Below are 10,000 nucleotides of genomic sequence, written 5' to 3' on the forward strand. Positions count from 1 at the left end.
AACAGAACTTCACATGGTCCTTACGCACGTCCAGCATCAGCAGGTACTTACGCACCTGCACACACACACACGCACGCACGCACGCACGCACACACACACACACACACACACACACACACACACACACACACACACACACACACACACACACACACACACACACACACACACACACACACACACACACACACACACACACACACATGTAAACAGAACTTCACATGGTCCTTACGCACGTCCAGCATCAGCAGGTACTTACGCACCTGCACACACACACACACACACACACACACACACACACACACACACACACACACACACACACATGTAAACAGAACTTCACATGGTCCTTACGCACGTCCAGCATCAGCAGGTACTTACGCACCTGCACACACACACACACACACACACACACACACACACACACACACACACACACACACACACACACACACATGTAAACAGAACTTCACATGGTCCTTACGCACGTCCAGCATCAGCAGGTACTTACGCACCTGCACACACACACACACACACACGCACGCACGCACGCACACACACACACACACACACACACACACACACACACACACACACACACACACACACACACACACACACACACACACACACACACACACACACACACACATGTAAACAGAACTTCACATGGTCCTTACGCACGTCCAGCATCAGCAGGTACTTACGCACCTGCACACACACACACACACACACACACACACACACACACACACACACACACACACACACACACACACACACACACACACACACACACACACACACACACACACGTAAACAGAACTTCACATGGTCCTTACGCACGTCCAGCATCAGCAGGTACTTACGCACCTGCGCGCACACACACACACACACACACACACACACACACACACACACACACACACACACACACACACACACACACACATGTAAACAGAACTTCACATGGTCCTTACGCACGTCCAGCATCAGCAGGTACTTACGCACCTGCACACACACACACACACACACACACACACACACACACACGTAAACAGAACTTCACATGGTCCTTACGCACGTCCAGCATCAGCAGGTACTTACGCACCTGCACACACAAGAAGAGGAAGAGGAAGCAGCAGAGGAAGTAGAAGAGGAAGAGGAGGAGGAGGATGAAGATGAAGCAGAAGAAGAAGCAGAAGAGGAAGAGGAAGCAGGAGAGGAAGTAGAAGAGGAAGAGGAGGAGGAGGAGGAGGATGAAGATGAAGCAGAAGAAGAAGCAGAAGAGGAAGCAGGAGAGGAAGTAGAAGAGGAAGAGGAGGAGGAGGATGAAGATGAAGCAGAAGAGGAAGTAGAAGAGGAAGAGGAAGCAGGAGAGGAAGTAGAAGAGGAAGAGGAAGCAGAAGAGGAAGAGGAAGAGGAAGCAGAAGTGGAAGAGGAGGATGAAGATGAAGCAGAAGAGGAAGCAGAAGAGGAAGAAGGAGAAGAAGAGGAAGCAGGAGAGGAAGTAGAAGAGGAAGAGGAAGTAGAAGAGGAAGAGGAAGAGGAAGTAGAAGAGGAAGAGGACGGCTAGACTCTTCTGTTGACCCTGTCTGACCTCCAGACCTCCCGCTCTGCTTTTCAACCTAGTGCTCCATACCACCACTGAACCCCTCCACAACCGCCACGACCCCTCCACGACCCCTCCACGACCCCTCCACGACCCCTCCATGACCCCTCCACGACCCCTCCACGACCCCTCCATGACCCCCCTATGACCCCTCCACGACCCCTCCACGACCCCTCCATGACCCCTCCATGACCCCCCTATGACCCCTCCATGACCCCTCCACGACCCCTCCATGACCCTTCTATGACCCTCCACGACCCCTCCATGACCCTTCTATGACCCTTCTATGACCCCTTCATGACCCTTTTATGACCCCACCACGACCCCTCTGCAAGGAGCAGAAGAAGCAGCCCAGTGGTCCACTCTTCTCCCACTGTGTGTGTTGAATGAGTACGGGCTGAGACTGGCCTCACACAGCACTGGGGCTTCTGCCAAGCGTGTGTGTGTGTGTGTGTGTGTGTGTGTGTGTGTGTGTGTGTGTGTGTGTGTGTGTGTGTGTGTGTGTGTGTGTGTGTGTGTGTGTGTGTGTGTGTGTGTGTGTGTGTGTGTGTGTGTGTGTGTGTGTGTGTGTGTGTGTGTGTGTGTGTGTGTGTGTGTGTGTGTGTTTGTCTGTAGTGTGCTTGAGTAGTTCTGTGTTCTTGTGATTCTGTGAGTTACTACTTGTGCTTATCTCTCTATGTATGCACACAGTACAGCGTGGATGTGCATTTGCGTGTGTGTGTGTGTGTGTGTGTCTGTGGTGTGTGTCTGTGGTGTTGTGTGTGGTGTTGTGTGCGTGTGTGTCTGTGGTGTTGTGTGTGGTGTTGTGTGCGTGTGCGTGTGTGGTGTTGTGTGTGGTGTTGTGTGTGGTGTTGTGTGTGTGTGTGTGTGTTGTGTGTGGTGTTGTGTGTGTGTGTGTCTGTGGTGTTGTGTGTGGTGTTGTGTGCGTGTGCGTGTGTGGTGTTGTGTGCGTGTGCGTGTGTGGTGTTGTGTGTGGTGTTGTGTGTGTGTGTGTGTGTTGTGTGTGGTGTTGTGTGTGTGTGTGTCTGTGGTGTTGTGTGTGGTGTTGTGTGTGTGTGTGTCTGTGGTGTTGTGTGTGGTGTTGTGTGCGTGTGCGTGTGTGGTGTTGTGTGCGTGTGCGTGTGTGGTGTTGTGTGTGGTGTTGTGTGTGTGTGTGTGTGTTGTGTGTGGTGTTGTGTGTGTGTGTGTCTGTGGTGTTGTGTGTGGTGTTGTGTGCGTGTGCGACGGGGTGCATCAAATTTGAATGGGAAATTTTAATTTCAAAATATCAATTTGGCTGGCATTGCATTTTGTTCCAATCAAGAAAAAAATGACTTTTGCAAAGTTTTAAGGAATTTCATTGATATTTAGGGGTGCCACCTAACACATGAACTTTGGCGAATTTTCGAAAAATGTGCAATTTTCGTCTAATTGGCAAAAGGTTGACCTGGAAATGTTGAATAGAGCGAACTTTTATACAGTAACATGTTCTGTAGGGTTATCAAAGTAAAAGTTGTCTGCTTTTACAACTTGGGCATTTCTCAGAATTCAACTTTGAAGAGTTTCTATTCATTTGGAATGAATGTCCTATGGACAAAATGAATGGAAGTCAATGGGACCTGTTCACATGGCCTTACCCTGAATTTTGTGAAAGCAGTGATGGATGTCGGCCACACATCCCAACTTAAAAAAAAACAGCAGGAAACCAGTTTATGCTGGTAGCTGGTTTTAGCTGGTCTTTCCTGGTTTTCTTCCAGCTATTGCTGGTGTAGCTAGTTAGACCACCAGGTAGACATGCTGGCGTGACTGGTCGTGCAGGTGTGACCAGCCTGTTGTGTGGGACAGCTGGTGTAAGATGATCATTCTGCCCTGCTGAAAAAAACAGCCTGACAGCTTAAGGTGGGTTGCTGGTTGACCAGCTTGTTAAGCAGCTTGTTTCACCAACCTATAATGGTTGACCAGCTAGACTAGCAAAACTCTTGCGAAAACTATTACATACCTTTAGCTGGTTTACCCATCTTACGATTGTAATTCAGCTGGTTTTGATTGTCGTACCACCACCTCAAGCTGGTCATTTTAATTGGTGTTGCTGGTCTACATTTCTGTTTTTTACTGGCCATGCCAGCTTATGTTGGTCATTCTAGAAAACCAGCTTGACCATCTCTGTCAAGCTTGGCAGGCTGGTCACCAGCATGACCATCTTAAACCAGCTGTATCCCACACGACAGGCTGGTCATACCAGCACAACCAGCTTCCTAAGATGGTCACGCCAGCATGTCGAGCTGGTGGCCTAACCAGCTACACCATCAAAGACCAGCAATAGCTGGAAGAAAACCAGCAAAGACCAGCTAAAACCAGCTACCAGCATAAGCTGGCTTCTATTGTAACTTTTTTTTTTCCAGCACGGCTTCCTTTAAGCTGGGTAAACCAGCTGCTGAAAAAAACAGCCTGACCAGCTAAAGGTGGTTTGCTGGTTGACCAGCTTGTTAACCAGCTTATTTGACCACATTTGATGGTTAACCAGCTAGACCAGCAAAACTCTCGCGAAAACACACCTTCAGCTGGTTTACCCATCTTAATGGTAATTCAGCTGGTTTTGATTGTCGTACCACCTTAAGCTGGTCATTTTAGTTGGTGTTGCTGGTCTACATTGCTGGTTTTTACTGGCCACGCCAGCTTATATTGGTTATTCTAGAAAACCAGCTTGACCATCTTTGTCAAGCTTGACAGGCTGGTCACCAGCATTACCATCTTAAACCAGTTGTATCCCAAACGACAGGCTGGTCACACCAGCACGACCAGCTTCCTCAGATGGTCACGCCAGCATGTCTAGCTGGTGGCCTAACCAGCTACACCAGCAAAGACCAGCAATAACTGTGTATTGGGCAAAGACCAGCAAAGACCAGCTAAAACCAGCTAAAACCAGCTACCAGCCTCAGCTGGTTTCTTGCTGTTTTTTTCAGCAGGGATGCAAGAGTTTTGCTTGTCTAGCTGGTTAACCATCATAGGGGGGTCAAACAAGCTGGTTGACAAGCTGGTTAACCAGTAAACCATCTTATGCCGGTCAGGCGTTTTTTTTTCCAGCAGGGATATAAAGTTTAATTTACTTTATTGGTATACACATGGGGTGATACTGACACATGTGGTGCCGGCACCCAGACCAAAGCAGTGCTCAGCCCTTTGAGAGCTGTATGGCAATGCAGGCTGCAGTGAGATGGCCGGTGTTTGACGCAGTGGTGTCAAATGCCATGTTGATAACCTGGTCAATGCAGCACCAGTCCTGCAGCAACTTGCATGTCAACCGGGCAATGATCATTGGGCATGACTCATTGGTCTGCTTCTAATACGCCAGGATACCAAGCAGTTGAAGCCGCTCTGTATCTCCAACTTCCACTGTGCAGTAGGACGCTCCTCCAACTGGCACACATTGCTGAGCATCGGTGTTAACTTGCTGTCCCAGTGTAGGATGCACAATGGAGGTGGTGTGGTTAGCAAACTGTTGCTAGTTCACGTTACCTAGATGTAATGAGCACCAAATACCTATAAATATGACTTAAATGGCTTGTGATAAATAAGTATACAAAGACACAACTAAAGATATGATAGTAGTAATGTAATAATAAGCTATAATAATGAGCTATAGCATTTTTTACCTCAGATCGCCATGGCGACCATTGAGCTCCACAGCCACTTTATCCACCAAAAACAGATGTGTGGTGGCACCCCTAAATCATCATGTAATGGAAAAATATTTTGCATGTGTTGTTTCTACCTATATTGGAACACTTTTAGCACCCAGCCATATCAAAATTCAAAAATTTCATTTTTTGATGCACCCTGTGTGGTGTTGTGTGTGGTGTTGTGTGTGGTGTTGTGTGTGTGTGTGTGTGTTGTGTGTGGTGTTGTGTGCGTGTGCGTGTGTGGTGTTGTGTGTGGTGTTGTGTGTGGTGTTGTGTGTGTGTGTGTGTCTGTGGTGTTGTGTGTTATGTGTGTGTGTGTGTGTGTGTGTGTGTGTGTGTGTGTGTGTAATAAGTTAAGTGGCTGTAATAATCCTACAGGAGCAACAACCTTGTGACGGGCGCTTGGCAACATGCCACATTGGCAACAGTACCCTTGGCAACAGTCCCGCTTGGCAACGCTTTTCCCTTTGGAGAGTTCAAACAAGAAAGACAGATCTCACATCCCTCTCTCCCTCCCTCCATCTTTCTCTCCCTCCCTTTTTATCCGTCTACTTCTTTCCCTCCATCTCTCTTACCTCTACCCCATCTCTCCCTCTCTCTCTCCATCTCCCCCTCTTTCTCTCCTTCCCTCTCTCTCTCCCTCTCTCTCTCCATCTCCCCCTCTTTCTCTCCTTCCCTCTCTCTCTCCCTCCATCTGCTCCTCTCTCCCTCATTCCTTCCCTTGTTCTTTATAAGAAGAGTGTCTCTCATGTTTGTCTCTGGGGTCTGGTGAGACTGAGTGTGTGTGCGTGTGTGTGTGCGTGTGCGTGTGCATGTGCGTGTGCGTGTGCGTGTGCGTGTGTGTGTGTGTGTGTGCGTGTGTGTGTGTGTGCGTGTGTGTGTGTGTGTGCGTGTTTGTGTGTGTGTGTGTGCACCTGTTTCTGTCTTTGTGAGTGTATATGTGTGAGTGTCTACTCAGATGTGTAGCATGGCATCTTGCTGTTCCAATGGCCCCGTCTGCTGGGTTCTGCTGGGTTCTCTATAATGGCCCAGTCTGCTGGGTTCTGCTGGGTTCTCTATAATGGCCCAGTCTGCTGGGTTCTGCTGGGTTCTCTATAATGGCCCAGTCTGCTGGGTTCTGCTGGGTTCTCTATAATGGCCCAGTCTGCTGGGTTCTGCTGGGTTCTCTATAATGGCCCAGTCTGCTGGGTTCTGCTGGGTTCTCTATAATGGCCCAGTCTGCTGGGTTCTGCTGGGTTCTCTACAATAGCCCTGTCTGCTGGGTTCTCTGCATCAGGTACCGTATTGATGATCTGGTGTGCAGTGTGTAGATGATCTGGTGTGCAGTGTGTAGATGATCTAGTGTGCAGTGTGTAGATGATCTGGTGTGCAGTGTGTAGATGATCTAGTGTGCAGTGTGTAGATGATCTAGTGTGCAGTGTGTAGATGATCTAGTGTGCAGTGTGTAGATGATCTAGTGTGCAGTGTGTAGATGATCTAGTGGGTTTGTCTGATGATCTAGTGTGCAGTGTGTAGATGATCTGGTGTGCAGTGTGTAGATGATCTAGTGGGTTTGTCTGATGATCTGGTGTGCAGTGTGTAGATGATCTAGTGTGCAGTGTGTAGATGATCTGGTGTGCAGTGTGTAGATGATCTAGTGTGCAGTGTGTAGATGATCTGGTGGGTTTGTCTGATGATCTGGTGTGCAGTGTGTAGATGATCTGGTGTGCAGTGTGTAGATGATCTAGTGTGCAGTGTGTAGATGATCTAGTGTGCAGTGTGTAGATGATCTGGTGTGCAGTGTGTAGATGATCTAGTGTGCAGTGTGTAGATGATCTGGTGTGCAGTGTGTAGATGATCTGGTGTGCAGTGTGTAGATGATCTGGTGTGCAGTGTGTAGATGATCTAGTGTGCAGTGTGTAGATGATCTAGTGTGCAGTGTGTAGATGATCTGGTGTGCAGTGTGTAGATGATCTGGTGTGCAGTGTGTAGATGATCTGGTGTGCAGTGTGTTGATGATCTGGTGGGTTTGTCTGATGATCTAGTGTGCAGTGTGTAGATGATCTGGTGTGCAGTGTGTAGATGATCTAGTGTGCAGTGTGTAGATGATCTGGTGTGCAGTGTGTAGATGATCTAGTGTGCAGTGTGTAGATGATCTAGTGTGCAGTGTGTAGATGATCTGGTGTGCAGTGTGTAGATGATCTGGTGTGCAGTGTGTAGATGATCTAGTGTGCAGTGTGTAGATGATCTGGTGTGCAGTGTGTAGATGATCTGGTGTGCAGTGTGTAGATGATCTAGTGTGCAGTGTGTAGATGATCTGGTGTGCAGTGTGTAGATGATCTAGTGTGCAGTGTGTAGATGATCTGGTGGGTTTGTCTGATGATCTGGTGTGCAGTGTGTAGATGATCTAGTGGGTTTGTCTGATGATCAGGGGCCTCATGTACAAAGCTTGCGTACGCACAAAAATGCTGCGTACGCTAACTCTCACGCTCACGTCCGGATGTACAAAGACTGACTTGAACGTGAGAATGTGCGGTCCTCCACGCAAGCTTCATGCCTGGCGTACGCACATTTCCAGTGTGTATCGTCAGTTGGCGACACGTAGAGGCAATGCAGCGCAAAATATTAGTTGATCACGATAGAGCATGGATACCCGACCGAAGCCCGACGGGACCCGTCGGAACCCGACGGGTTCGGTCGGAGTCGGACAAATATTTCGAACTTATGTTCGGGCTCGGGTCGGATCCGGACACACCAGCGCGATAAAACATTTGAAATGTAAAATGAAAAACAGCTTATTTCACTTGATGTTCGTTTTTGTGATAGGTTTGTAATAGATTATCCTGATTATCTTGATTCCTGATCCTAACAGCATAACATATTTCCTCCTGTGCGCGAGATTTTTCTATTGAATGCGACAACGAAACACGTACAGTAAGTGCAGTTGTGAGCCGTGCTAAGATGGAAGATTGCAAACAGAAGTTAGCCTCTGGAGAGTTTAAGACCATCAAAAACGAGAGAGGGAAATCATAGCATGTAGACATAGCCTACATAACTGTGCCCGGCCTCTTGTTCTAACGTGTGCACTTCTTGCTTCGTGTGTGTGTGTGTGTGTGTGCTCATGGCTCCGCTTATCTGTGCCGACGTTTCCGAATGCCTTTCAATTGATACAATCGGACTTTCCACACAAGCAATATCCACGTGTGTCATTAGTATGCCTATGCAAATAGTGTTATTTGAACTGTGTCGGGCCCGGTCGGGCTCGGACACAAATATCTTAATGCCTGTCGGGTTCGGGTCGGATTCGATCACTGCGCTGTCGGGTTCGGGTCGATCGCGGACAGAAAAAAACGGCCCGATCCACACTCTAGATCACGAATCAAGGCCTTTATTTGCACAGCATATTGTGAAATGTGGGCTATTAAAAATAACACTTCGAAGTCGGCATATGTTTCTAGATAAATGGGCATGCAATGTGCGTTAATACTACCAAACTATGCAACAGCCTATATCTGCAATTAAAACTGTAGTCTTATCAGAGGATATCAAGAATTAGGTAGCCTAATGTGAAACGTATAAATATAGTGCCTATATTTAGTTCCATGATTGTTCACTGGCTTATTTCGAAGAGCTTTCCTTCCTCGACATCTGCGATGAATGGGGTCGGCTTCACGAATATGTCCATGCCTTAAACATTTTCCGGGTGTTTTCACATATTTCCGATAGTTTTCAGTAAAACAAAATACAAATGGGACAAGATGATCCGCGTGAATTGAAGCAATTTCCCTGACTGACTGCATAGGCTACTTTGACTTTCCTCGAGTAAGCATTCACATTATTGTTGTCACATTTGTGCAACATATAGGAATATGATCCAGAAATCGTCATGGCAAAGCCTGGATAAACTTCTACTATGGGTGCGCGATGCGTGGTCTCTTACCCGGACACGAGTGATTAATGCAGTTATTTTGTAATGCTTGAAATGCCCACCAAACCGCGTTATGTGAACCTTGTCACTTGCAGACTGACCACTGAATCTGCCACGGTCTCTGACCCTTGTAGCCACTGTACGCTCTGCCTCTACTGTTTTTTGTTATTAATTACAGATGATAAAGACGTATGGCGACTGTGTCTTTACCATGTTGTCTGATAAGAGCACTTCTACCTCGCAATCGCTGGTAATTAATTTTTAAAACTTTTTCGATTTGATTATATAAATTATTACATTTTGTAGCAGGTTCAAGAACGGATGGATCCACAAATGATTTTTAACTCTTATTAATATTGTGGGATAAGCCATTTTGCCTTCGCGGAGGTCTGAGTTTTCGAGTGGCCTTCTAGTTAGCATATTAAAATGAGTGTGATTGAGGGAGGAGAGAGGGTGGAGTATAATGCTTGTGCATGTGCGCTTAATTTCACGTTATTTGGGATGTACAAAGGAAAGCTGCGTGGATTGCTGCGTACGCATGGTTTCATACATCTGAATTTATTTGTTCGTACGCTTCTTTCCAGATTTTCGCGTACGCAATGTTTTAGTAGGAATTCCACGCAAGTCTTTGTACATGAGGCCCCTGGTGTGCAGTGTGTAGATGATCTAGTGTGTTTGTCTGATGATCTGGTGTGCAGTGTGTAGATGATCTAGTGGGTTTGTCTGATGATCTGGTGTGCAGTGTGTAGATGATCTGGTGTGCAGTGTGTAGATGATGCAGTGTGCAGTGTGTAGATGATCTAGTGTGCAGTGTGTAGATGA

The 10,000-nt window shown here is 47.3% G+C and overlaps 1 protein-coding gene across 1 annotated transcript in view; it reads right to left on the reverse strand.

The window, feature by feature from the left end:
- Window positions 1-10,000, reverse strand: part of zgc:153039 (uncharacterized protein LOC767698 homolog) — a 68,447-nt gene that overhangs the window by 7,774 nt on the left and 50,673 nt on the right. The window lies entirely within an intron of this gene.

This window comes from Sardina pilchardus, chromosome 13 (genome assembly GCF_963854185.1).
Source record: "Sardina pilchardus chromosome 13, fSarPil1.1, whole genome shotgun sequence".
Classification (NCBI taxonomy): domain Eukaryota; kingdom Metazoa; phylum Chordata; class Actinopteri; order Clupeiformes; family Clupeidae; genus Sardina; species Sardina pilchardus.